At 43.4% G+C, this 27,928-nt stretch overlaps 1 protein-coding gene across 5 annotated transcripts in view; it reads right to left on the reverse strand.

The window, feature by feature from the left end:
- The window catches only part of LOC105677977 (neuroligin-1-like), a 200,330-nt gene that overhangs the window by 134,532 nt on the left and 37,870 nt on the right, over window positions 1-27,928 (reverse strand). For all 5 annotated transcript variants that reach the window (XM_067361303.1, XM_067361304.1, XM_067361306.1 and 2 more), the window contains one exon: window positions 3,940-4,072. The gene's annotated coding sequence lies outside the window, so the exon portion shown is untranslated. The remainder of the gene's footprint in view (window positions 1-3,939; window positions 4,073-27,928) is intronic.

Below are 27,928 nucleotides of genomic sequence, written 5' to 3' on the forward strand. Positions count from 1 at the left end.
TCAAGACACGCCGTTTCAAAGTCCCTGTGACGGCGCGGTTTTTATTATTACCCCGAGCTGTCCGATGTTATTAATACTCTTAATTGGAGCCTTGTGGAGAACAGATATTTACCGCCGTTCTCCATTTCAAATTTGTTTAACGTCGTACTGTACGCTAGCTGGTAAAATTGCTTCAAGTCAATATTTGAAATACCCGTCAATATTTTAATACAAAGTATAACTCTAATTTTGTTATTCTATTATTTCTATTATTCTATTATTCTAAAAAAATAGCTAATGTATATTTTCTCTACATTACAGGTAGCGTTCTAATTCATTGCAGTTTTTTTTAATTCATTGCAGTTCTGAAAAATTAGTATTTTATACGCGCGCTGCCTCACGCGCTTGCCTAATTTTCCAGAGTTCAACAACACTGCTAAATTATTGGCGAGAGCCCCTATCTCCCCCCCCCCCCTCTCTCTCTCTCTCTCGGGCAGAGATGCATAAATGGATTTCAATTAATACGTTGCTTCTCCCCGGGCGTAACTTTATTGGACGGAACGTCTCAAGCGCGTGCAGCGAGCAGTTGGAGCGTCCTCCCCGTCCTGGAAGAACGGTGGTCGCGAAAACCATCACTTACTGTCGCACTCCCACGACGACGCTGCATCCTGAATACTTAAAAAGAGTCGCGGACCTTCTTTGAATTGTAAAGCAAACCAAAGCAATACTACCGAACCAACATCCGCTCAGCCCTCGGGAGCCATCCTCGGACTTTTGTTCACTATCTCCGCCCCACTCTCTAGTCTTCAACCCCCCCCCCTCCCCCCAACCACCACCGGTATACGCCGGGTAAAATCGCATCGCGAAAGCCAACTGTGTGCTACGCGCGACAACGGCCATATATATTGTCTACAAAATGCATTCGTGTTCTTGCACTAAGCAGTATAGCCAGATCATCTCCATCGACGTCGCCGAATAAAACATGCGCCCGGACTGGAAAGAGTAATGTCGCAGCCATTTATGTTGCCATAACGGCTGAGCAAAGCTCTAGCTGCGCGGGTGCTTTCGCGTGCGATTTGGTCTTTCGCGTCGGCGTATTAATAATACAAATCGAATCGCGCGCGACTTATCGCAGGATTGACATTTTCGACTCCCGAATGTGAAAGTTGCTCTCGCTCGCATATTACATTAAACAACGTCATTAAATTACTCCCTACAGCTCGCCGACGAGTATCGCCATTCGGTGTCAACCGTGGAAGTGGATTAAGTTAATCGGGAGAGTAACATCTTCCATCTAATTACGCGAAATCGCTCATCGCGCAGCGACGCGATAGAAAATATCGCGTTCCCGTGCGAAAATGTCTGGGAGGGGGGGGGGGAAAGAGAGAAAGCGCCGGGGTTGTCACAGCTTAATTGCATCTGCATTTTCCAGCCGGGACTCGGCAGCTTACTTACCGCTTTACGGATCACCTTGGCTGTTTTATCGGAAGCGGAGCGCCGATGCGCTTCTCAGGACGAGCACCGCATCGTGAGAGGAGACGCGCATTTGCAATAAAAAGGGGAGGAAAGAAAAAAGAAAAAAATGAGCGAGCGAAAAAATATTCAGCCCCACGCACACAGCGACTAACTACTTTACGAAATTACGCGTCCCCGACACCGCCGCATGAAAACGCCAGGATAGTTTTCACAGGACAGCCGTGCCTGAGCAATTTTCGAGGCCGCCGTTCGTGTGGTTTTCGTCAACTTTTATAAAGGGACCCCGCCACTGGCAGCGATCTGGAGAATCTTGGCAGGCGAGTGCATCGTAATTCTATGAAGACAGCTCGTTAATTTTCTTATACGTAGAATTATTGCTCTACTTCGAAGTCGTGTGTGAAAATTAATAATTATGTCTCTATCGTGTTTAATAATTTAAATAAATGCAGAATGATGCTTTTTTAACAAACTAGCTCTTACGTCTGTTAATTCACTGTCAGTAAAAATCAAATAAAGATCACACGAGCGATTGGAGATCAAATTAGACGAAAATGTTTCGCTGACAATATTATCACACGACGCAGTAATTGATAATGCAAATATTGTTTAGCTTTAATTTTGTTATCCGAAAGCGTCTCGCAGCGCGTTGAAATTTGCCTCGTATTCGCTTAACTGAATCGCGCGAATGGTAGCACTGTTCCAATCGCGGTTAATGATCGCTGGTAATGAGGAAGGCGAGGGAAAAATATTTTATGAGAAGTAATGAGTTGCGCGCGATAATGTAAAGCAGTTAACGAAGTGCCTTTGAGCCGAAAGGCTCGTTGGCGGCGGAATGGAGCTCAATTACAGTAAGCGATCCTTAAATACTTTTCTCGCGTCGTCTGCTTTAACCGGTGTCGATCCCGATCGAGTTAACGACTCGGTCAAACTTGACTTGGATCCTATCTGATTAATTCCATTACGCGAGTTCTCCGATTTAAAATGTTTACTATTTCACCGGCTTTCACCTGTGCTGTTGCATTTTGTTCGTTAAAGTTATTTGTCTTCGTTTAAAATATAAATTTTGAAAAAAAAGAAAATATATTTTCGCAATTATCCGACTGCAAAAAAAAATGTATTTTAGTAACAATGTATCCACAAAGATGTGAGGTAATTTTATATTGTGAAGTAAATTAAATTATAGCGCATTCTTCACTATGCAAAGCAATCATTAAAATTTTGTGTTTGATGGAACAATTTAAAATTCATATTTTGAAATATTCAAGGCATAAAGGGTACATATGCTCATAAACGCAAATATATTTTGCGTTTCCGTGCGGACAAATTAAACTCAGGCGACTGACTAAATATACAAGCACTCATCAAGTCGGATATCCTTGTAACATTTAATTAAACCGTGAATTCGCGTATTTCTACTACATTCAATGATTGTAAAGCGCGCCGATTAATTGATAATGATATATTCGTAGTTACAGACCGATGCGCACGGTCGACGTAAATCAAACGAAGTTTCGGAAACTTAATGTCCTAGAAGTTGGAAGGTGTGGGAATCTAACTGAGAAACTTCGCGTAGGTAATCGTTGTAGCGCGAGAAAAGCTAACTTGGTGTCATTACCGATCCACGCGCTCAACGTGTTTAATAAAGTTTTCCCCGTGCGAGAAACCATTTCTCTCTTTCCCGATCGTCATCAGTTTTGCTTCTCTCGCGAAGATCGTCATGTACAGGGCGCGATATGAAAGAAATCAGAAAAAAGCTGAAAAATTGTCTGATCGCGTTTCCGCCACGATTTCGATCAAAATTCGCTTAACAATTTCAATAAACTAGACGACAAAAAAGTTCACAAAAATTAGCCCGACCATATTGATTGAATCGTTCATGCATGTGAGTAAACAGAGCAGCAAACAATAAGTGATTTTCGCGATTGTTTGATGGCGAGCGGGCATAAAAATTGGAGGTTGCTCTTTGTGTACAAAAACGGGCGAACGCGGGATCTCTCCCTCTATTAAATTTCCTTCGCCAGCGGGCACTTTTACGGACGAGTGTAAACATTCGTGTTCGTTCTCTATCCACGGAAATCAGACGAAACTCGAGCCTCCTTGAAATTACCTCATCGAAAGAATCGGAGCGAAATGCGCAGCGGCATCAGGTCGAGCTCCATCCGAGAGCTTTGTTTCTCACAATTGCGGCGAGAAAACGTGATGCGAGCGAGATTAATCGTGTTTTTTTAGTGTTTCAATTTGCAAGTTGTTGCGCCATTGTCTTCCATCCCACCGGAATTTCTTTTGTCCCGGCCTCGACAAATCCGACCCCGCTCTCGATGCACTCGCAATGCACTCGCAATGCACTCGCCATCTCGCAATTCTCACTTACGCACACTGTTTTGTACATCGCAACTATCGCGAAATTCCGGTTCGCGTATATACATATATAATCCCGAATAAATATACATTTAAAAAATAATATGTTTGCTCATTTCTACTTACGTATCCCTCTGAAGAAGACTCGATCGCTGCCATCATTTTTTAGACAGACACGTATCCCTTTGTGAGAAAGGTTTTCCGCTCTTCAAATTGCTCAAAGAGGAATCCATAGGCGAAAGGAAACGCGAGGTGCGCCCTGTATAAACAGAAAAGATGATCTTTGTTAAGAACCGTTCTGTGCGACAAAATCCCAAAAGTACATATTGGAACCCATCAAACGACGCCGTACGGATAACGTCGAGCAAGAGTGCGCGTCTCGGCCCCGGTCCACCCCCGCCAGTTCCACTTCCCTCCCGCCCTCCGTCCTTTCCAGCCCCGAGCCAGCCGGAAAACGCGATGCAGCCGGGGATTAATAGCTCGCCTCGCTTTTCCAATCCGCAAACTGTCGTCCCGTGTGATAGCGGATTCCTTCGTCCACCGCCGGATGTCTCCCGACGGCGGCGGTTTCGATCCTCGATAATACACCGCTCATCGTTGCCCCCTTCTCAGATTCCGCGGCTCCGCCCGTACGCAGTAATTCGTTATCGCGCGATTAGCGCGAGCATGCGAGCTTAATTTGAGCTAAGCCGGAGGAAAAGTTCGTGCCGGGCTAATGAAGACCGATTGCTGCGGACGAGGCAACCCCCGACGGCGGTGAGAGGGCGAGCTTTTATCGCCTCTTACCCCCCTCGTCGTTCTTCCGCCCTTCCTCCCCCCCCCTCCTCCTCTTCCGCCTCCACACCCCTTCTAATTGGATTAGAGAAAATAATTCCCGGTTCCGTGCCATTTCGCGTGATAACGCGTTTCGGCGAGCGAGCGTATGCTAATTTTTGCTAATGGAGCTGCGCCGCGCCGTGTTGCCGGACGCGCTAAATCAGCGCTTCTTTAATTCATCTCCTATCGCGTCGTCGGGATCGCGGAAGGAACACGTCGTCGAGTGTGCCGGTGCAAGCTCTGAAATTGCTATCTCTCGCCGCGCAGTTGTCGGTCGGGCCGCCGTTGCTGCTCGACCATGCAAGATGTCTTTCCCCTGCTTATATGTGCTGAGCACGCTATCCGTTGACCGTACGTAATCGAAGCGACGAATTTTCGGTAATGGCGAGAACACGCTGTTCTCCGGCGCGCCGGCGCCCCGGAAAATCCTCGTTCCCATACCTCTCGGTTCTAAAATTTAGTTTACCTTGTCTCCGTATTAATATCAAATATAATTTACGAGCGCACTTGAATATAAATATTATAATATGACATTTATTCATAAAATCCAACTGCGTATTATGAGGAAAAATAATGAAAAAGTGAAACGCCTTGTACGAGAAATGGCCGGTACGCGCGCGAAACAAGATTTTTTCTCCCCGTGTTTGCTTTCACAAAACGGTATTATAAACAAATAACTCCCTCTTAAAGTAAATGCGGGAATAAACGTCGGATTTTAGTTATCTCGCGCGGGAGAGACAGCTTTCTCGTATACCAACAGTCCGGCATTTCTAGAGCTAAATCGGCATTCCCATCGACGTTTAATTTCCCGTGGTCCGTGTAGTGGAAAACGTAAATTCACGGAAAATGTCGAGGGGCTTCTCTCGTATACTCCGACACGCGAGATAATCACGACGTGTTGTAGCTCATCCACCCGTTAAATTCGCCGGCGTTCTTTTTTCCCTCTTGTCGCAGAATCGGGGATGTAACCTGCATCGTGATACACTCGAAGAAAGCTTCCTACGAGCGCAGTTAATTTACCGCCGGTGACTCTCTTCGAGCGCGTAAATCGATTATTTAACACCGCGAGCGGAAAAACGGTTTACCGTGCAGCCGTACACGAGCACTTTCTCGAGAGAAAGAGATATTTACCGGCATTGAGAACCTATTCTTGAACGAATTCGAAATCGAAATTCTTTCCCCGCTAAAAATTTTCCATTTTAATTGATAAAACAAAGTTTTATTAAAAGCGCAAAGTTAAAAATTGTTTGAAGAATGAACTTTTGACTTTACACGATCAAAAGTTAATTTCTCAATATGCTTTAATACTTTAATTAAAATAGTTCGTTAATTAAGCTGCCGATTAAACTCCCCGATGAAGAAAAACCGCGTGCAAGTTATATAAAGCACAACGCGCGCTGTTGTCGGACGTCTTTCTGAAACAACCCGCCTAGCGATGTAACCGTTTGTAATTATTCTCTGACCCCTTTCCGCGGCAAGAACACAGGACGTCATAATTAACGCACGATATATTGTCACGCAACACACTCTGGCTTTCTTGAAATTTTCAAATTAACTCCCGGCTGACGAGTTTCGCTCGCGCGACTTTTACTTTGCTATTTCGCGCGTTGAAAACAGCATCGCGGCCGACGCAAGACAAACCGCGCCGTGGTTTTCCCTTTAAATCAACACGCGACAAAGAGTTAATTGTTGCTAGTACGCGCTAATAACCACGGTTAATCCTGCGGTTGACCCCGGGATGTGAACACCGCTCTTACAAACGTGCACGACGGGGGAAAAAATAACAGTAAAAACTTTCATTAAAAATTCTATCACAATTTATGGAATTTGTCAATCATTTATGACTTGCGGAACTTTTTTTAAGTTGTACTGATTACTAATTTGATTCGTGATCCGCGTACGTTCGGAGTTCGGTGGTCCACATGAATATTCACGAAACATTAAAACCACAATGCTCGATAAAACCGCCCCCCCCCCCCCCCCAGCTCGTTGATTTGAGATAATCGTTTTCATTCAGACTCGACGGCGTCGGAATCTCGAGAAACCACTTCCGTCGAACGCACGCCTTCAAAGGTCAAAGTTTTTCGTCGCAATTGGCCGCTCTCGAGTGTACCTAGTTTTGTCGCGGGAAGCAATATCGGTACACAAAACACGCGATATCGATTTTACCCCGATTCTCCTCTCGGAGTTCGACCTAGCCGCCATAATGTGACCACGACCCCACCGAAACATATATGTATACGCACACACATATACATACGTACGTGAATTTTCAATCTAAATTTAGCTCTTTGTTGTTTGACGATACATACTTTAGCTCTTTGTTATTCAAAGAAACATATTTCGCCAATACCATACGTACATTTGCCATACTCTCGATGCATATGCTCGCTGCCTGCGTTCACTATTTCGAAACTTGATCTGATTATATTCACATAATATTTTACTTCTCGAAGCGAGATTTAAATAATTAATTTCAGATTGGAAAGGACACAGATTCCGGATTGCGCGGAGTGTGCACGTGAATTTACGATCAGGCGGAATGTCCAGGTAAAATTGATATTTCCTCCGTGCAGCGCGTGTATTCTCACGAAAGTAAGAGAAATCCATTTCTCGCCGAGGAATCAAAGTCGAAGTCTATTCTGGGCGTGACTCGCGCGAAATTCACGCGAATATCGTAAAGCTGACTACGGGTTTCTGGCGCGACACACCGTGAACAGGCATTGTCTTCGAACGGATCTTCCTTCGGGCTACAACACGGATTATAGCTATGAGCCGCAGAGTATACGCGTATCGAGCCTCTCTCGGGCGCGAATGCGACGTTCTATACTTCCTCTCGTAATGGGGTCCATTTCAGCCCGAGGGGTGGCAGTCGCAGGTCAATGCGGAGCCGGCGGCAGCAGGGTAGGACGGGGGGGGGGGGGGGGGGGGGGGGGGGGGGCTGGGGCGGGAGCGGCCTCGGTGGCAAAATATTTGAGCATACGCTACAAATGTTTGCCCTCGTCCTCGACATCGCGTAATAAAGCGGCAAAGCTCTTTTCCGATAATGCCCTTCTCCCTTTCCGACTTCTCGAGCTTCCCTACGACCCTCCATATCATCCCTCGCGACATTGTCGTTTGCCGGCGAGGCAGCAGCCTTGCCTAAGGTGTCTCCGTCGTGAGGCTGGGGCGGATAATACGGATAAATTGGAACCGCGTGGAGAGCTGCGCAACAGCGCCGGTACATATATTATTTTAATTTTGCAACGGAACTAGGAATCTTTTTGCGCAGCGTGCTGCATCATGGTCATTTATCGTGCACATTTCGATCAGGTCATCTTTATTTCTCTCAAATTTAATCTCCAGTGTTAAAAGGGGCTACTACTCACAGCGAGAGAGGTAATCTTGCGATGAAAAATTCTTGCGAAAAATCAATATCAAACGACCTTTTTATTTGATCGTGCTTCGGAAAATATTCTCGTTAGTCGCATACTTTTGAAATACTTTGTCGCGTGTTAAAAGAGAATCGATCCGAGGATAAAAGAGATGTATTATAGTTGGACAACGGAGAAACAGATAGAGCATCGTATCGCGTCGCATCGTGTCGTATTTCGTCGCATCGTTTTGCACCTATGTGAACTTGGCACCCGACTTTTAATAAATAAAGTTTTAATTAAGTAAAATGATAGTACTTCGTTTGTAGTTGTTTGTAGTAAAAATATTTTCGTTTGTAGTTCAACCCATTATCAAAAAAAAAATGTTTAAAAAATGACTGTGTTAACGATCGAGCTTCGCGCTGCGTGCGTTATGTCGTTTTTATAATTTCTTTTTCGTCATATATTTCTATAATTTTGTCTTTATAATTCGTTATCGTATACGTTGTAACAAATTCACATTAACGGGCAGAATATGACCATGTTTAGCGTTCGCCGCGGAAAAACATGCCTCGGTAAACAATCTTGAGTGAGCCGCTGCTATTGTTTTTATTTTTACTTCTAACAGCGAAAGCCATGAGAGAAGCGTTGAAAAGACGAAAATTTCAAAATCATCAGAGATAGCGTTCCCCTCTCTGGCGCTTGAGTTTAGATCTGCACGAATCATCATCGATCATCTGGCCCTCTCTCCGATGTGAAAAAGGCGGTCGCAAGCCGATCAACCGGACAGGCGTTTCACTCGGTCATTTTTGCAAAACCAGAAGCTTTCTTCAATTCCGAGTGAGAAGACACTTCAAGTCGCTGAGTGCTAGTAATTAGTTTTCTCATTTTTCGTCTCAAGCGTACGAAAGCTTAGTTTCGGGCTTCGAAATCAGCTGTTTCTCGAATCTTTTCTTTTTTTGCGAGATTTAGACGCTTGTCGCGTGAACGTAATCGACGGGCTTAATCGCCAGCGAACTTTTGTTAATTTCGTTTGATTAATTATTGACAATAAAGTGCATTATTCTGCAAGTATCATCGCTCTACAAACATTTATCGCGCTCATACGACTTGATCCGTTTCCCCGCGTCTGCGGATCCTCACTTTTCGCTCACTTAATTCCATTTAGCTCTCTTTCTCTCGCTCGGTTGCCGGTTCGTGCGACCGCCAGCGTTCTCTCTCCTTCTCGTTCCTTTCGCTGCTCACTCCGTTCTTTCCTTGCCGCCAATCTTACCCTTCGCTCTCTCTGAGCGCACCCGGCACCTCTCTATTCCGATCGGAGTCTCATTTCGATCGCGAACAGACTGTCACCCGACTTTAAGATTTTTCAAATCCGCTTCTTCCACGTGATTCAGAATTGTTTGTAGTTGTTTGTAGCGATTTTTTTTTTGTTTGTAGTTGAATAGTTTAAAAGTTACAAAATATTTGCAATAAACAAATAATGTAACTTTGTCAATTTTGAAGATTTTTCAAATCCGCTTCTTCCACGTGATTCGGAATCGTTTGTAGTTGTTTGTAGTGAAAAATAGAAAAATCTTCAAAATTGACAAAGTTACATTATTTGTTTATTGCAAATATTTTGTAACTTTTAAACTATTCAACTACAAACAAAAAAAAAATCGCTACAAACAACTACAAACAATTCTGAATCACGTGGAAAAAGCGGATTTAAAAAATCTTTAAAATTGTCAAAGTTACATTATTTGTTTATTGCAAATATTTTGTAACTTTTAAACTATTCAACTACAAACGAAAAGAAAATCACTACAAACAACTACAAACGATTCTGAATCACGTGGAAAAAGCGGATTTGAAAAATCTTCAAAATTGACAAAGTTACATTATTTGTTTATTGCAAATATGTTATAACTTTTAAACTATTCAACTACAAACAAAAGGAAAATTACTACAAACAACTACAAACGATTCTGAATCACGTGGAAAAAGCGGATTTGAAAAATCTTAAAGTCGGGTGACAGTCATTTTTTAAACATTTTTTTTTTGATAATGGGTTGAACTACAAACGAAAATATTTTTACTACAAACAACTACAAACGAAGTACTATCATTTTACTTATTTAAAACTTTATTTATTAAAAGTCGGGTGCCAAGTTCACATAGGTTCGTTTTGCGTCTTGCTAAACGGGAACGCGATCGAGGTGGCGAATTAAATTCAGTGGCCGGCACCAAATTGATAATATCGCAATTCGCTGGGACAAATTCGTTAGCCCGGCATTATTTCCGCGAGAAATATCCTGACGCAATTTAAAACCAGGTACGGCCTGACGGCGGACTATACCGGAACATGTGAACGGAATGACGCTCGCGCGCAAAAGAAAAAGAGAGAGAGAGAGAGAGAGAGAGAGAGAGAGAGAGAGGCAGGTAGGCAGGCAGACAGAAAGAAAGAGAGTGAGAGAGTGAGTGAGAGTCAGGTGACAAATTGCGGCGGTCGCAATTTCTCGACGGCGACGAGCGTAGGAGGAATAAAGTGGGAGCCGCCGGCCGACCGGCCGCGTTTTGAGGAAACGTTGATTAATTCCGCGCTCGCACTCGCGCGAGAACGCGAGGACGGGTGAGGTGGCAAGGCGCCGCTTAGAATAGATAGATAGGCCGGCGGAACAGGTGGGCTGCAGGTGCGAGGTAATGGATATATCGGACGGCCGACGAAACACGATTAATCAGGAGTTGGCCCCCCGTTCCGCCGCCCGCCGCGGCGGTTCTCCCTCGCGCTCGCGCGAGGAAGGAAGGAACTTTCCGAAATTTCGCGGAAACCATTCGTCACGAACGCACGAGCGACGTTGAGAAAAATTGCTCCGACGAATTTGTTCCGCCGCCTCGCGCCTTCCTGCGCGCCGCTCTGTTTGCCGCCGCTGTCGATAATATTGTGTCGCGCCATAGTTTAACCGTACGGCTGTTTTGCGGTCGGCCGTCATTATCGTCGGAATTATCGCATTTACACATTTAGCATTGGAGAGGGCGGCGCATTTGTCCGATCCGTTCACGGGGATATCGTAATGTAGGCACGGTATGCATCACAGTTCACCGCGGGATTAACATTCTCCCGTATTTCAGTCGTGCTGAGAAATGTTGTAAAAACAATTACCATCGCAGCCGTAGTTATCTACAGTTAATTACAGTTATGATAAATTGCAAAACATAATCATCAACAATTGCGCTAATAAAAATTGACATCCGCGAATCTGTCATATTTATCATTGCGGAGGCAATAATGGGTTGCGTTTATTTCACCTTTTGAAGCGAAAGAGATTACACAATCATCAAAGTTCATGGCGTAAACGGTCACACACGCGTGGCGTCCTGGCCGAATAAACAACAATCAAAGTCCTACGCGCGCTTTACAGTTGTCGGGATCGGCACAGCGGCCACCGTGCCGAAGCTCTCGATAAATAAATGTGCAGTCGACAGGTGTACTATCGGCGCAATAAACGGGCGCAATTACGCGTCGCCGCTTCCGTGTTCACACAGACATCGTAAATGTCGCGCTCGCACACGTCATCTTACCCCGGGACGCGAAATGGTCCATGAAAGATATAAAGGCCCCGGTCCTTTTGTCCTTTCGAAGCCGGCGGACGGAAGCTGTCCGGTCGAACGCGCGCGGATCGGCTCGAAAACTCGCCACGTGAAAGAATCAAGAGCGCCGGGACCGATAAAACTCGCGCGACCGAAGAGGAAATGACACGATGAGAGGGGGAAAGAGGGAGGGACGAGGAAGGAGTGTCGTTGGCGACGTAAAGGATGCGCCCGGTAAACGAGCGGCAGCCGTGAGCGCGATCTTTCGCCCTGGAATCTTCCTTGCGAACTCGAGAAACCGAACTCTCGGCAATTCGCTTGAGAGTTTTGCGGGTGCACAGAACAACACGAAACATAAATAACGGTATGCTTCGTTCGTGCCCAATCGTCCTTCAAGTTTTACGTAGCGCGCGATGGTAAATTTCAACATAGCGCTTAGTGGCAAATTTTTACGTGCGAAAATAAAGTAAAGGTCCGCGTATCTCAATCGTCCACGGTGGTCAGAATTGTGGAATATCACCACCGCGGGGCGGGAATTTTCGCTCGGGGATTCACTTCCGGACGGCCGAGCGGAGCCGGAACGAGCCAGCGCAGCGAGATGGCAAGCCACAGTGGGAGAAGAAAACACGGGGAAGAAGAGGGAGAAAAGAAACCCGGCTCGGGGACGAGAAATTCCGGTGGTTCGCCCTCGTATCGACACTTTCGCGCGCGGCACGTTGGCGGCGACGACGACGACGACGACTCTGGTTCTTTCTCAACGAGGAATGAAGAAGAGAGAGAAGTCGCAGGTCGGAAGGTGGCGGAGCCACAAGGAAGAAGGTCCACCGACTGCAACGTAGCGAGAAATTACGTTTCCGCAGTCAGCATCGCAGACATTCCTCTATCCCCTTCCGCCCGCACCGCGCCCTCGCCTCTCGTTCCTGCACCCATCCGCCCACATGCATCCTTCCGCGACCACAACCGCAGGAATTTGGGGCCAGCATGCAGAGACTGTGAGAAAGGACACCCTTCTTTTCCGATCTTCTCCTGCCCTCTCAATCGCAGTTCCCTCTTTACGCGTAGCGAACAATTCTTATCCGAAGGATGTCTGAGGTATCCCCGATATCGCCTTTTCTTTCGAAATTGCACTGGACAATTGTGTGTAATTCAGTTTGTAAATACGCGCACACGCAGTTGAGTATGTTTACAATGTTTAAAAAGCAATTTTACTTTGAAATTTTAATCCGTTTCAATCCATTAAAAAACCTGGAAATTCATAGAATTAATTGTATCATTTTTCAATATTATTTTTGCTACACGCGTGTAATGCATAAAAAAAAACGCTTCGATCTGCTGGACCATAAAGAATATAGATAAAGAATAACATATATATTTTAGCGAACATATATGCATTAGCTTTTTTTTATCATTTTATCCGATCGCATAAACCAGATGCAAATGTCACATGCATTTACAATTGCAATTTTTTTGTAACAGTAATATAAAATTTTTGTGATTTTTTAATTCCATTACAATAAAGAGAAAAAGAATCTTAAAAAAGGAAAGAGAGGAAAATATTGTCCTACATTTGATCATAAGCAATAACAAAAAAATAGCAAATATCTCTCGAAAAATATTACTAACAAATTATTATCATCAATCATCCACACGACCCGATAACTTGCGTCATCGACCATAACGCACAATGGCGTTCCGTCACACCGTGAGAGGCCGCTTTATGAAAAGTTACAGGGGGACGTAAACGACCATAAATCCAAAGTGGAATTTAAATCTCGTAAAAAAAGTATTTTCCGTAAAGTCGCATCGGTCCTCGGGCGCGCGCGCATATCATAGTTCGTAAATTATCCTTATCGATCCTGCGATGCGGGGGGGGAGGGGGGGTACACTCAAGGTGACAGAATCAAAGGGGCCCGTGAAATCTGGCGCCCGGATGCACTACGAAGAACGATTATCTTTGCGTAACAGCCCCATAAAGGAGACAGCCGTGAGATCGCCGAGTCGCGTAATTAGGGTCGAAAGGAATTTACCCTTCTTTAACGGAGAATGAGTTTCTCATCGACCCCACGGAACTTTCGGCCGTGACGCTCATGCTTTATCCCATAGACGTACGAAACTTTGGATCTTGTTAAAGCGGTAATTCCGAGTATAAGTCACTCGAAAATAACGAGAGAGAAATGGGGAAAGAGAGGAAGAGAGGGCGATCGGTACGGTACACGATCTACGACTGCATTAACTTGTCCGAGCTGAGATCTGTTGCCGTTTAGGGAGCGGGGACAGGCGAGGCATTTTGTCTTCGTTACGGAACGGACGAAAAATGTATTACTCTTCGATACTGGTGGAAGCACAATATTAATAAAATTATAATAATTAATGTCAATATTATCTTTCATTAATATTAATAAAATTAGAAATTGCACAAAGTTTATGAAAGTTATAAAGAGAGAATTGGAGAATTAAAAGAGGAGAACTTATTTAAACTAGAGTGCACTTCTCCGCAGTCTGATATGAAAACTCACATTGCATTACGCAACGGATCCGAGAGGAATTTTAAGTAAACTCGCGTCACGTTTTGCAAAGGGGGGAGGGGGGGGGGGAATGGCTCGGATCGAAGACGATTTCATCGCGCACAGGCGTGTACCGTAGCACCGCGGAGAAAGGGAGAAACTTTTCCTCACTCATTGAAACGACGCAACGGAAGTCGTTAGCTGCAGCTTGCACACGAGTCTTCATTGAAAGGCTGCGGGAAATAATGCGAAGTGGTGGCGGGCGGACGCGAAACGAGCGCGGTGTAACGATATCACGGCAGTTACTTTAAATATGTTCGCTGCAAAAGAGGCGCATTCAGAAGCGGCACTCGTCGACTAACGACGTTTGATTCGCGCCAAATTGCGTTCGCGTCAACGCGGACAGCCTTTTTCTCCGGCGATACGATATTGCCACCGCAAGCGCGCGGCGCGAGAAGGGTGGCAGCAGGGAGATACAATCGATTCAAAACACCGAAAACACCGATCGGGCAGCCCCGCATTGCCCACTCACTTTCTTTGCTTCATCGCTGTGCGACGACACAGCGGTGGCGACAATGAGACTGCCTCAGTGCCGATCGTTATGCCGCGCGCGAATAAGTGCGCGCGAGCGAGCAAAAGCGAGGCCGATAATGGCGCGGCGAATAGCACTAAAATTGATAACACCCGCTATCGACAGTTTACAACCCAGGGATGGCATCGTTACTAGTCGCTGATTAAACGACATCCCCGAGATTGATCCGTAATGGACTTCCCCAATTTAGCCCGTAGTACGTACGTAGAGCCGGCCAGCCGTGCGCGCGCTCGCGCGCGCACACACGCACACACACGCGCGCGCGCGCGCGCGCACACGCACACACACACACACATATAGGAAGAAGCGATCGAGGATCACGTAATCTCTGCCGGCGACATGATTCCAATCATAAGACACGAGATCCGCAGATTGCGGGCACCAATTACGGGAATAGGCGTGAGAACCGTGATCTCCGCGTCGCGTGCGTTTAAATCGAGGAACGAGATGATGGCGCCGCGTGGAGGTTTTTAATTATCGAATCGCAGAACGATGCAATCGTTCGAAACAGGATATTTCTACGCGTCGCATTCTGTAACTCTCGGAAGACCGAACCGCTGTTAATTGCGTTAAAATAACGCGGATCGTTCGCGCAAGTCGACGTAAAATTTATATTGAAAATATTTAATATGACTAATCTGTCCTACAAGAGCGGGCAATATTTCCGCAATTACGCATGTGCGCGATGTTATTAACGCTAATACGTATTAAAGGCATCGATCCACATGAGAAAAGCTTCTGTTAATAACAATATTAGTCTGTACATATTGGATGCGTTAAATCTGTATCATATATGTCTAATTGTGAGCTTTTTGCACTCTTAGTGCTTACGCGGATTTAACTCTCGGACGTATAGTTCTCTCTCTCTCTCCTCCGCGAGTTTATAACTCCATAAAGGACTTAAGCTCGTATAACCCTGCGCGTGCGACGTAAACCGTAACTTCGTAAGGATTTAACTTTCGAACGCGTAGCATTCACAACATTTTGATTCGCGCGCTGTGAATGGGATTAAAACGTTTCCCGTTAATTTTCCGCGTTACGCAGTTGTTTAAAGTCTGTTAATATGTTACTGTCAGTGTAAATAATAAACTGAAAAGAACAAAGTACGTTGAATATTTTAGGTAATTTGTAATAAAGCGCGCGGCAGATTTAGATTACATTCTACGTTTAAAATACGTGTATAATATGTGTGCTTACGCGTTATACGTGTTATGCGATAGCGAACAGATAAACGCAGGGCAAATGTACGGGCAAAATTATTTTTACCCTTACACAGAACTGATCAGATATGCAGAAGGTTAACTTCGGAATTTCTTCCTTTTAGATCACATGTTCCACTCTGTATGAAAATTTGTGCAACTACGTGCATACTGCATGTTATGTGGCCGTCGCGCGCGTTCCGGTGCGCCTGTTGCAGATAACTGTCTCCACCTATACGGTAGCATATAACTCGGATAGTAACAGAACGTTGCCATAACGCTTGCGAATCGATAGCCAATTGGCCGTTGAAGTTGTGCCAACGCTACATTTCGCGTAAATTGTAAATAGGTTCCGCGAACGGCGTCGTTTGTTTCGGGAACAATGTCCATCAATACTTCAAAGAACAGCCATGAGCTGGACAGAGTGCTCTCAAAGAGTTTTTGTGCGACGGTAGAGAAAAAAAATTGTTTCCTGACACACACCACGTGTATGCATTTTACATTCTTAATAAAAATTTATATGAATTTGCGCGAAATTAAAGCTCGCAAGAGGCTAAAAATTCCCGAGACAATTTATGACAAAAATAAGAAGCACAATTTTTTAAGTTCTTTTTTTATCCTCGCTTAATATTCCAATCGTGAAACTGCACGAATTTTGATCGATCTAAATTATCATCTGCTTTTATCTGCTATATCGCATTAACAAAGTTTGATTAAATTTTATTCTATAGTGTCAAACGGAGTGACGCTTGCATTTTCCAGCGAACTCGCGAGCCCTATTGAAGTTCGGCGGACGATATTTAGGTGCGCACGCAAGTACTGTCCGCGCGCGTTTGCCGAAAGTTGTAGTACAGCGTACAGTGAAAGACAATTTGGGTGACGACACCGGCAAACATTGGCGGTTGAACTTGTGCCAGCCGTATTTCATGCGCCATTGTACAACGGATAGTAAATAGCTTCTACGAAAAATCCGCCCCACCTCGTTGTATCTGTTTCGGATTTCGGAGGGCTACATTGCAGCAGCCCAACAATGAGTCTCTTCAGATTCTCAGTACCATCGACCTATCGATCCGTGGCGATTCTCGATGGAAGTTAACCAGTATGACGCACTTTATTTCCCGCACTCCCATTCCACCCCAATGAAAAATACCATTCAACAACACAACTGGCCGTGAAACTCTCTCGCCTATTGTGCTAATTGCGCAAGGAACGTGTTTCATATCTCCGCACTTGTTTCTGATTTCAACTCCGGCCGCCGGGAAAACTTTCAAGCCGAGACTGCCGCCGCACTGATTCCACGACCGCTGTGTAAATCATTCGAAACGCAATTACACGGCCTTGGAATTTAATTAAGAACCATGGATGGACTTTTGCTCGCATGCACGCCTTGAAACTTTTTTCAAAGATGTTGGAAGCAAGATTCGCAAGTGCGAAATCATTGAAGTGGAATGACACAACAAAACTGATTAGATTTTTAAGTTAGATAAATTGTTGACTTCCATTATTAAAAAATAAATTGCTCTCTCTTTCATCTACACGTTTAGTTGCAATATATTTTAACCAGTCAACCCGAGTCGAAATTTAGCACCTATATTGAACCTTAATCTTTTATTTTGAGGTAGGCATAAGAGAGTCAAAGTAGATGTTATGCATTGTATCGTATGTATATAATAGCACCTACTTTGGCGCTACAATATGTCCGAAATTTCCTTTTTTCCTGCTAAAGCTTCAAAGTAGGGTTTAGTTAAAACCCTCCGTTGACCCGCTTTAGACCCTGAAAATATATAGATTTCTTTTTGCCAGCACTACTTTTATGATATTATCAAGAAATTCTAATGATTGCAAATGTCCACAATAAAGAAAAATACTGACTATAATTTTGATTAACGATAATTTTTAATAGCATACAATTTAAAAATATCATTAATCAATACCATTTAGTTGAATTTTATTATCTTTTGAAAATTTGTAATTATTAGAAATTTCTTGATAATATCAAAATATAATATCAAAATTCAACTATTGAGTATTAATTTCTAATATTTTAAAAAATTCTATGTTATTAAAAATTATCATTAATTGAAATTATATAGTTAGTAATTTTTTTTATTATTGTGAAGATTTTTGCAATCATTAGAATTTCTTGATAATATCATAAAACTAGTGCTGAAAATCCATATACCTTTGTGATTATATTAAAAATATTAAATTAAGATATTAAATATAAAATAAAATATTAAAAACATTACATAATATTTATTGAATTAAATATTATTTATTAAGTATATGTAATACATATAGTTAAGAGTATATTATTAAGTATAGTTAACATGCGTTAAAACAAGTTCAGACAGAAATATTTATACAGAAAAAGGTCCAAATTAAGACTGAAACGTTTGATAATATTGTATCACTTAATAAAGCAATAATCAAAATACAACCACATTATGCATATTGCTCGTATAGTTTTTCATTCTTATTTGAATTTTAACGAGTACATCTAAAATAGTTAACATTTAATAAAAAAATTAATTTAAAACAATTTTTTTGCGCTGAATCTTTTTCAGATATCATATCACTATTTTGAAGAAGGAAACGGAAAGGTATCAATATTAATAAAAGTTGGAAATGCAACGAATTAAATATTTTTCTTTATGATTAAACATTATAATAACTTTTATAGGTCGAATTTATCTAGTATATATATATATACTAGATAAAAGTTCGAGGTTTAATGGAGGAGTTCTCTATTAGTAATACAATCTATTTTGTGAGGCTCTATAGGTTTAAAGTAGTATTTCAACATCAAATTATAGGAGATCAAGTTTTAAAAGAGGAGTTCTAGGTTCTAATTCCGTAAAAATAGGTTCATATAGGCTGTATGAGCATTAAAAGAGACGCTAAATTTCGACTCGGGAAGCAAATGATATTTGCACGATAAGATTCATTCATTAATAATCAATTATTCGATAAAACATTACGTGCGACAATCAATCGCGATACGTTAAAAATAAATGCTTGCATCAAATATACAATATAAAGGAGAAGCTTGAATTTCAAGAAACCGAAAAACTTGAAAGCGTGCCAAAAGCCTTTCTTATGCACCGATTTCGTCGCGATTTCGTGGCCGGCGGTAATTCGTTTGCAAGGTGCGTGGCGGTAAGGGACGTTACGCCACGCGAGACGCGAAAGAACGTTAATTACTACTCGTTACGCTCTACACGATGTCGCGGTTGCCGTGAATTATATTCCGCGCGGTGGGGCCGCGCACGTACGTTAATTTTATACGGCGCGGCGGTGGCGGCTCTCGCAGCCGACCGACCGACCGACCTACCGCACGAAACGAAAGTGCAGTAACCCCACGGCATACAATTGCAATCGCGCGACCATGAAACCCTCCAGGAGGAAGTCCCGCCAGCGGTGGTTTCGGGTCGTTTCAATATTCAATGAAAATCAGAGCGTTCGTTGCGCCGCCCGAGCTAGGGAAAAGCATTCGTTTGACGGAAGTACGAAAGAGCGACGTTGCGCGAATGTGAACGTTCCGGGGCGTTCGCGCGATCCTACAATGAGATAATATCGCGCGACGAATTACACGAGAAATTATATCGGGCTGATGAAAAATGTCGCGGATTTACCAAGCGTGCGTACGGTCAATAAATTGCAGGAGTGGCCGCGGGACTTCGTGCGCAACTTCGCGAGACTCCGTAATGTACGCGATAACCAGTTTACACCTCGCGGATAAGCACGATGTAACGATACATGTTCCTCGCATTAGTTCGCGGTTACATTTGTGCGCGGGCACTCCATGCGCGTGTTCCGCGACGTAAGAACAGATCGATCAACAACGCTGCGAGCCACTACAGTTGATTAAAGCGATATGTGCGGCGTGCTTCAGTAAGATATATGAACCCTAATGCGACTGTAACAAATGGTGATAATAATTACTGTCTTTTTTTCTTCGCAGAAAAAAATTTTGCACGAAATAATTTAAATGAAAATTCTCTTAATGTAATTAAAGAATTTTTGCCCATTCAGGGGGATTATTCGAATACGCGTCAAATTGAATGAAGAATACGGTTTTGTTACCTGCTGCAGAATCGATGCTTAATCTCCGACGGCAACAAAACCAACCAATTAGCTAATGTCACGCCTGTAAGACTGCAAACAGGCAGTGAGTTCGTCGGATAGATTTATGGACCTTCTCGAACTCGCACTTCGAGGTGGATGCGATTCAGCGGGCGGGTGAATGGGCGATAGAGAGAAAGAGAGAGTAGTCGCGAGGTTTCCCCCCCTTTCTCCGGAAACAAACGTGGTGGAACGGACGTCGTAAGAGCGGTTCCGTGACGCACACGTACCTCCATCGATTGATATAGGTCCTCGACGGAAATTCTAGACTGACCCTGATCGATACCTCGACCCGGGGGCGCCTCGCCCCCTCCCTCCCTCCCCAACTCCCCTACCTGTCCGCGTACACGAGACGAAAGCAGCATTTATTTCTCCCGGAGTGATTTATTCGTCGGCGCTAGCATTTATTTCGGCGTTTCGACGCGAGACAGCGGCAAGCTTTTTGGTCCCCGATAAAACCCTTGACGCGTCCCTTGACGCGGGCACGAGACCGCGATCGTGTACCATTTTAGTAATAATGGTTCGCTGGTGTCGCAGGAACAAAGGTTCGCAACCTGCTGGCGGTTGTGACATTTTTTTTCCCTCAGTTTTTCTACTTCGGTCGTCGCAGAGCGCACTGAATACATCGTGACGTATAAAGGAAGGTAAAGAATTATGAAAAAACAATGCTTATCATAATTTCTATCTTTTTGTCGGTGAAATATTCAGTCTTGCTATAATCGCACTGTTATATAGAAGAAATAACAGAATAATGTGTACGGAAATATGTTTCACATACGCGTGCTATTTTAGAAATAGATCGCGCGCTGCGGAGGCGGGCATCTTTATCAATATATCAATTGTCCGATCGCGAAAGCTTAAACTTCCATTAAGATAAATGGGAGCTCGCGCTTTCTGCTCTTAGCGGGTTCACATAGTCAATCTCGTGATTTACGCACGTATAACCAGCAGCGTCATTAGATGTATCGTCGACGATTCAATCAGAACATCATTCCCGAATACCGCGACATGGCTAGGCAAAGCACGCTCAAATTGCTGATGAAAGATGAATACCGTTCCACGCTAATTGCTCGTTTGCTACCAAGTTCGACAAAGGCCGAAACCGCGGACCCTCGTTCACGAACGGTATCATAAACACCATATTTATTGAACATTCAAATTGAGCAATTCAAACTTTCATACCGCACATACAAAAATATCCGTCATAATTATTTAGCTCGATGTATACGGCAAAAATTCGAACAAGGAAAAAATATTGTATTCATTAATATTATATATGTCTCAGATTACGGGTGCTTTTATCTAAGAATTCTCTTTGTGTTCCATAAATATTTCTTTTATTAAAATAAAATATAAAATATTTTCCTTTTGTTAATGTACAATATTTATTAAATATATAGCGAAAAAATCTAATTGTTTAACGTGGTTTCGTAGCTCATATATAGCAGAAAGATCGTTGCTCAACATTGATATAATCTCATTATCGTGCGAGCCATAATTTTGCAAATCCGTTAAGTCGGACGCAAAAAGAGGTGCTTCCTGATAATTCAGTGAAACGTCCGTCGAAACTGCACGCGGACGATGTTAATCGCTGTGGATTTACATCGCGGTTCTGTACATAATTGCCAGCCGGCTCGGCCAATCGGAACACCTTAGGTACACAGAATTCGTACACGGCATGGTCTACCGGACCGCCAACAAATTGGTGGCCAAAGATGAATACTGTTCCATGAAGCTGCGCTAATTGCGCGCCATCGCGGCAAGATCAACAAAGGATCTCGAATCTGTGATATTAGCAACTGCAATCTCATAGTTATGCCATCGAGTTAGTCGAGAGTGGCGCGGGCGACAGGACAGGACGTCCCGATGGACGATAGCATTGTGCCCGTCGTGAACGCGAAATATTCCATGTAACGTTTTTTTCACAGAGCGTGTAAAAGAGACTCTTGAATAAATACGAAAATTTATATTTAAAAAAGTTACATTGTTAAATTATAAAAATGATAATTTTGTAATGCGACACACTTTGAAGATCGTGTTTCCACGGGATTTCTTACAAGAATTTTTATATACATATTTTATATACACATTTTTATATACATTTTTATATACATATTTATGCAAATTTGTAATAAAAAAGTATAACACGGATTTCTGATTAGACCAATATGAGAGAGAAAGCATGAGAAAACTGTCTCTATCGTGACGGAGGACCGAATATTCAGCTCTCGTCAGGCGAAATATCTGAATTAATGTTCGAATGGTCCCTTCGCGCCCCTTTCCGCTTCATAGCCGGTTTCCGTGCTTCCGCGTGTCGGGAACGACAAAGACGAGATACCGTCCTTCTACTACAGTCGGGCTTTCAATTACCCAGCAATTCCCAACGACGTCCGTTTAATTTCTCGTCTTTCCCACCCGCTATTCCCTTTCTTCATCACTCTTTACCGCACTTCTGCTCTACGTCTTTCCGTTGCCCACTCTTTAACGTCGCGCGTTATTCCACGAGCTATAAAATTCCGAATTTCAAAATTGCCTTTCCGCCAAATATTGATAATCGAACGCACACGTACGAGTTACATTTAAATCAGTGTCTCACTGTAACTCATGTGTCTTCGTGTGTTTATAATTCGTGACTATTGTCTCCAACACAGTTATTACGTTATGCCTGATTTTTTTATTTGCACTTTTAATAAATTATTCAAGTTTTTAAAAGCGAGTATAAATCAGCTCGTCATGGTTACTTAAAAAATTTACCGGAATTTCTGCTTTCCTGAAAGAAAGTTTTCTTTTGTTTCACCGAATTACGGCGCGCGAAGATGGAGGGAACGCGAAGTTAAGAGCGAAGGCTAATGCACGCGAGAGGCAGGAATTACTGTAGAAAAATTAGCATATCTAATATAGAACGGGAGTCAAATATTCTCGCTGCGAGTGGCAGCAGCTGCTTTTATTTCGGTGGCAAGGCGCACGGTAATTTTCCATCCTGTTCCTTTTTCCGTGTTGCCTATACACGTCGCCGTCCTGTTCTCTTATGGCCGACGTGGAGTAAATCGTCGCAACGGTTTTTCACTTAAACGTACCATTAAAATTCGAGAAACAAAAATTACAACGACTCTCCTATCGTTGCAACAAACGGCAGGACCGAGATTAATGCGAAAGAGCCAAATTTTTTGCGCGCAACTGCGGTCTTCGATTTCGCGGCGCGACGAAAAAGAAGCAATATACACGTTTCTACACGTCGTTATTCTACTTATGATTATTTCTTCGCGATTATTTTCCTTTAAAACATGTCAACGATATTATTTTTCATTTTTCCAAAATTCATATTATATCTAGGTTAAACAATTACTGTGTGATTATTATTATTCTGCAGTTATTACTGCATATGTATGTTGTTAGGTCGTATATTTTATACATTTTGTTTACATTTGATTCCGTTTATTTGCGTTTTTTCCCTACATATTGATATTAAATTTACACGGAAAACGATAAATATGAATTATTTAACATATACTCGTAGCTACATTAATCATAGCGTGTTTGCTCATGCTAATGGATATGCAGTTGGTCGAAGTTTACATGCTAACCAGCAACTTACGACTAGTCCCTGGAAACCGGTTTGCAAATGTCCGACATACCCGACATCGCGCGTAATGTTTCGTATGAAAACTCGTATTTCCTAATAGTAGTGCGTAAACAAAAAATAAAATTCTAATTAGAATACATTTTGCTGTCTTCCCTGTAAACGTGATGAAACATTACTGCGGCAACCACACGCAACAAAGCACGTCGCGTCGCCTAATGTAAAATCCACCACACTTACTATCTCAATTACTCATCGTTACGCATACAGAGACAATAAGTTCTGCATATGTGCGGTACTAAAAACGGTAGATTGTTAAAATAAATTAAGCGGCGATACATTCGTGCATATAATTATTTGCAAAATTTGCGGAATAAATTTTCCGTCCTACAGTTCCAATTTGCACACGCGCACGCATGACAGTTGTATAAATTGTCTAAAAAAATTTCAATGCACGTGCTTTATCTCGCTCACAATTACAAATTGCCGCGTAAGTTGTCGTACGCAGGTTTGGGTGGCATATTGCCGGTGTTCGCGCGCGCGCACGCGCGCAGAAATAAAGGAGGGAAGAAAATCCCAGCTGTACGATTATGCCGACATCCCTCGCGCGCCCTATTTCTTTCAGTCGCCAAAGTCGTAATTCGTGCGACGGTTTTTCTGGCGGCGGACCCGCGAAATTTCGGGAAGCAGAAATTATCCGCGACGTCGTCGGCCCAACGCGGTAATAGAGGCGAGATTAATGCGAACCCGTCAAATTTGTCGTCGGCAGTGACAAAAGGTCGTCGGCGCGCCATTGAATTGTGGAAACCGTGAAAAAAAAAGGCAAAGTTAGTTGGGTTGCGTTTGAAAGGAAGAAAAGGAAGAAGTCGCGACAGTTTTCCGCTTAGTATTTTCAACTTGAGCCAATCTCATTTTCGCGCTGCGGCGTCCTCAACCCTTTCTCGTAGCCCTTCGAACTTGTGATCATCTGCTACTCGTCTTCCGCCCGTTTCCGACAAAACGTGCACGATTGCTTCAATTCTGAAGCGGAAGATTTTTACTTCGAAAAATTCAATTCGAAATGTTGTTAAGAACAATATCAATGTAAAAATTCATATCAATCAATAATTAATTGTGACTGTTTCGTGTCACAATTTTCCTACGTGGATATGCATCGTCCTCATTCTTATTCTCCTCGTCGATACTCTGATTTTCGCTCCAGCGCAAAGATTATACCCTCCGGAAATCACTGAAGCTATGCCTTAGACTCGTGCACCGGCACTGCTTTCCCTCCGTCCTGCGCGGTCTCTGATATCTCGATTTTTACGATTCTAAATTCTTAGTGTGTCGCACAGCGTCCCAGACCGCGAAACCACATAGCTAGCGGAAGCGCCGGGAGGCAGAAAAATAATTCGAGCATCGGGGATTTTTACGGATTCTCGCATACCCGTCTAGCCGCGAAATCTTTGAAGTTGCACTGCGGTAATTCCAGATTTATTTTCACAATTTGCTCTCGCGCGGCGTATACCGCGTGTGTACTTTTTAAAATGTCGGATATACAAATTTAGTATTTCGTAATTAGCATTTAATTTCAAAGAAAGTATAAACGTGATATGTGATATGAGATTTTTAATTTATCCCTCTTCAAAATTGTTTCTCTCTGTATTTAAAAAATGTGCACGTTACTCAAAATTCACCATTTAAATGCGCCCATAGGCTTATTCGAAGTGATTAATTAATAACAAATAAGCATTAAAGTATGGAAATGATTAAAGTACGAAATAATGCACACCACGGCAAATTACGTCAAAATTTAACGCGAGCTAATGCGCTCCTAATTAATTCCGCGTTTCCATAACGCCGATCGTTTAACGAGGGACTGCATTGAAATTCAAAGGTGTACTTTCCGACTGCATGTGTATACGTGCTTTCTTTTCCGCTCGCTCATTAACCTTACCAGCATTAAACAATTATTCGGCTATCGCAGTTTGCTTAACCTTTCGTTTCGCCAACCGGGCAGATTATATCGCGCTCAAAGGCAAACAGAATTATTCTTTTCCCGCTCTGCATGCCCCTTCATAACTGGTTATTATTTTATTCGGTCTCGCAGTCCCTCCACGGGGACCCGTTGGGTCACCGTTTCTAAAACGCTTCCAATTATACCGACCGTGCTTTGCGTCGGGTAATTTCAACAACCCCGACAAAATTTCATGAATTATTTCCTCCTTACATTCAGCATCGTTTGATATTCCGCCCTCCCGCCGCGGAATTTAATGGGCCGATGGATCGTTCGTAAAATAATTGGCCGAACGGTCGACAAGGAGAAATATAAGTGCGTCAGTGAATGACCATTGAATCAATGGACGCTAAATTGACTGAGAGATCTGCAGATAGGAAGAACGGAGAAAAAGGGAGAAAGAAATCGGGGAACGTGAAATACTTTGTATATCTTTGCCGTTATATTTTTATGGAGCGTTCCATAAACTTTCTAGCGCCCGTTCCGCATAGATATGAAAATTTTACCTTCTGGGCGGCGCCTTCGCGCGAATAATTTCATCCGCATAAAAATGTAAAACGCTTAAGATTTAATATAGTCCGTCCGGAGCGTGATTGCAATTTAATCGCATTTTTCCGAGATTATCGTCATCAACACTTTCCCGACGACGTCAAGATCCCCGAGGGCTGTTACAGCTGCGACGACGTCAAGAGGTGGCGAGCAGATTTGTCGCGCCCGCGCGCGCGAGTGAGAGAGAGAGAGAGAGAGACAGAAAGCGATAACTTGCAGCGCTGACTGTACCACGAGATACTTATCTTCTGAACTGGGTCAATTAGAGGGTAGGCCGCGAAAACCCAACCCCCCGGCGATGCCCGCTTTTAGGACGGCGTGTTTAAAGAAAGAAAGGGGCGGTACAGAAGACAGATGACGAGGGGATAGATTAATGGATAATGAAAAAGAAACCCCCTCCCCCCCCCCCTTCCGCCGTGATCAGCCTCATCTCGTTAAACGAATTAACTTCTTCCGAAGGGTGGCGTGCATAGGATGTGCCATCAATAACGTATTAGGAAACTCTTGGAAGAGAAAATGTTATGCAATTACGTGAGCGATTACCGGTTGTTACGCGGGTTGATATTATCGATGTTTATTCCGCGACGCGAGATAAGAAGAGTCATCGTGCCTTTATTCGCAGTTTACTGCGATAGGTGCTGAGATTCTCGCAAACGAAAGGAAGAAAATTGCGGCGCGAAGATAACGGAATATTATTGCCCGTATTTCTCGCCCGTATCTTTCTTTATGACTTCTCGATTGTTGCCGGGTGTATCATTCATATTGCGCGGATTTATCGCGCGCGCTTATTACCTTAACTGCGCGAAAGGAGAGATCCGGGCAAACCTCGATCCCTCGGAATTTTTTGTGTGAATATTTTTGTAAATGTACAAGTCGTACTTCCGTCGAGAATGTGTAACGGCCCTCGTTACTCCCGTACTCGCCATCCCGCCCGGTCCATTACGGCAGAACCGAAATTTCGCTCGGACCACATCGTACGGCGCGCGGTAGGTAAAGGTATACACGCTCATATATCCGTCCGTCTCTCCGCTCTCGGTATCGACCTCGCTATCAGGATTTTCGCTTCCAATTTTCCCAAGGAATCCGTGATTAACGAGACACCCGGCTGTACCGAAATACTCGACGGTACAAAGCCGAACCTTAATCGGGATTTCGCGCGATGTACCTATAGTCCTGCGGAGCGACGCAAACAAATAACTGCAACGTTAAGAGTAACACACTCGCGCCTCGCATAAACGCGCGCTTTCGGGCGAAACAACGCACTGCCCAAATACAGACCAAACACTTCCTCGTAGTTCTGGGAAAAGATAAACCGAGATATCCGGTATTTGCCTCGCGAACGGAATCGTTTCACTATTCAAACCCGCGCGTTACTTTCGCCTGAAAAGCGGAGCGTACATAAATGAAGAACAGGTAAATACAAAGAGTAGCGATGGCGGACTAGCCGAGCCGTAATTTCTAAGCCTTCAATAAGCTTGACGGACGTTTCCACGAGATGGTATAAATTTAATATATTTTATACATATTTATAAACTCTATATATTCTGTACATTAAATATATAATACACAGAAATATATCATATTTATTACCCCAAATTAATCCTTTGAAAAATTCACAATCGTAAAAAAAGAACCGTCACTGGTGGTTGAACATTAAAAGCTTTCTCGGTTTCTGCGAAACATCGAATCTGCCAGTCCGATTCCAGCAATTTCACCGCCAAACGCTATCCAACTTCCCTCGTTCCTTCTCTACACTGCTATTACGTTCGCTCGTATTATACGTCCGCTTTGCTCTCTTAAGGAACTCATTTTCAGTTATTTAGACAAACTC

Source organism: Linepithema humile, chromosome 1 (assembly GCF_040581485.1).
Source record: "Linepithema humile isolate Giens D197 chromosome 1, Lhum_UNIL_v1.0, whole genome shotgun sequence".
In the NCBI taxonomy this organism is placed as follows: domain Eukaryota; kingdom Metazoa; phylum Arthropoda; class Insecta; order Hymenoptera; family Formicidae; genus Linepithema; species Linepithema humile.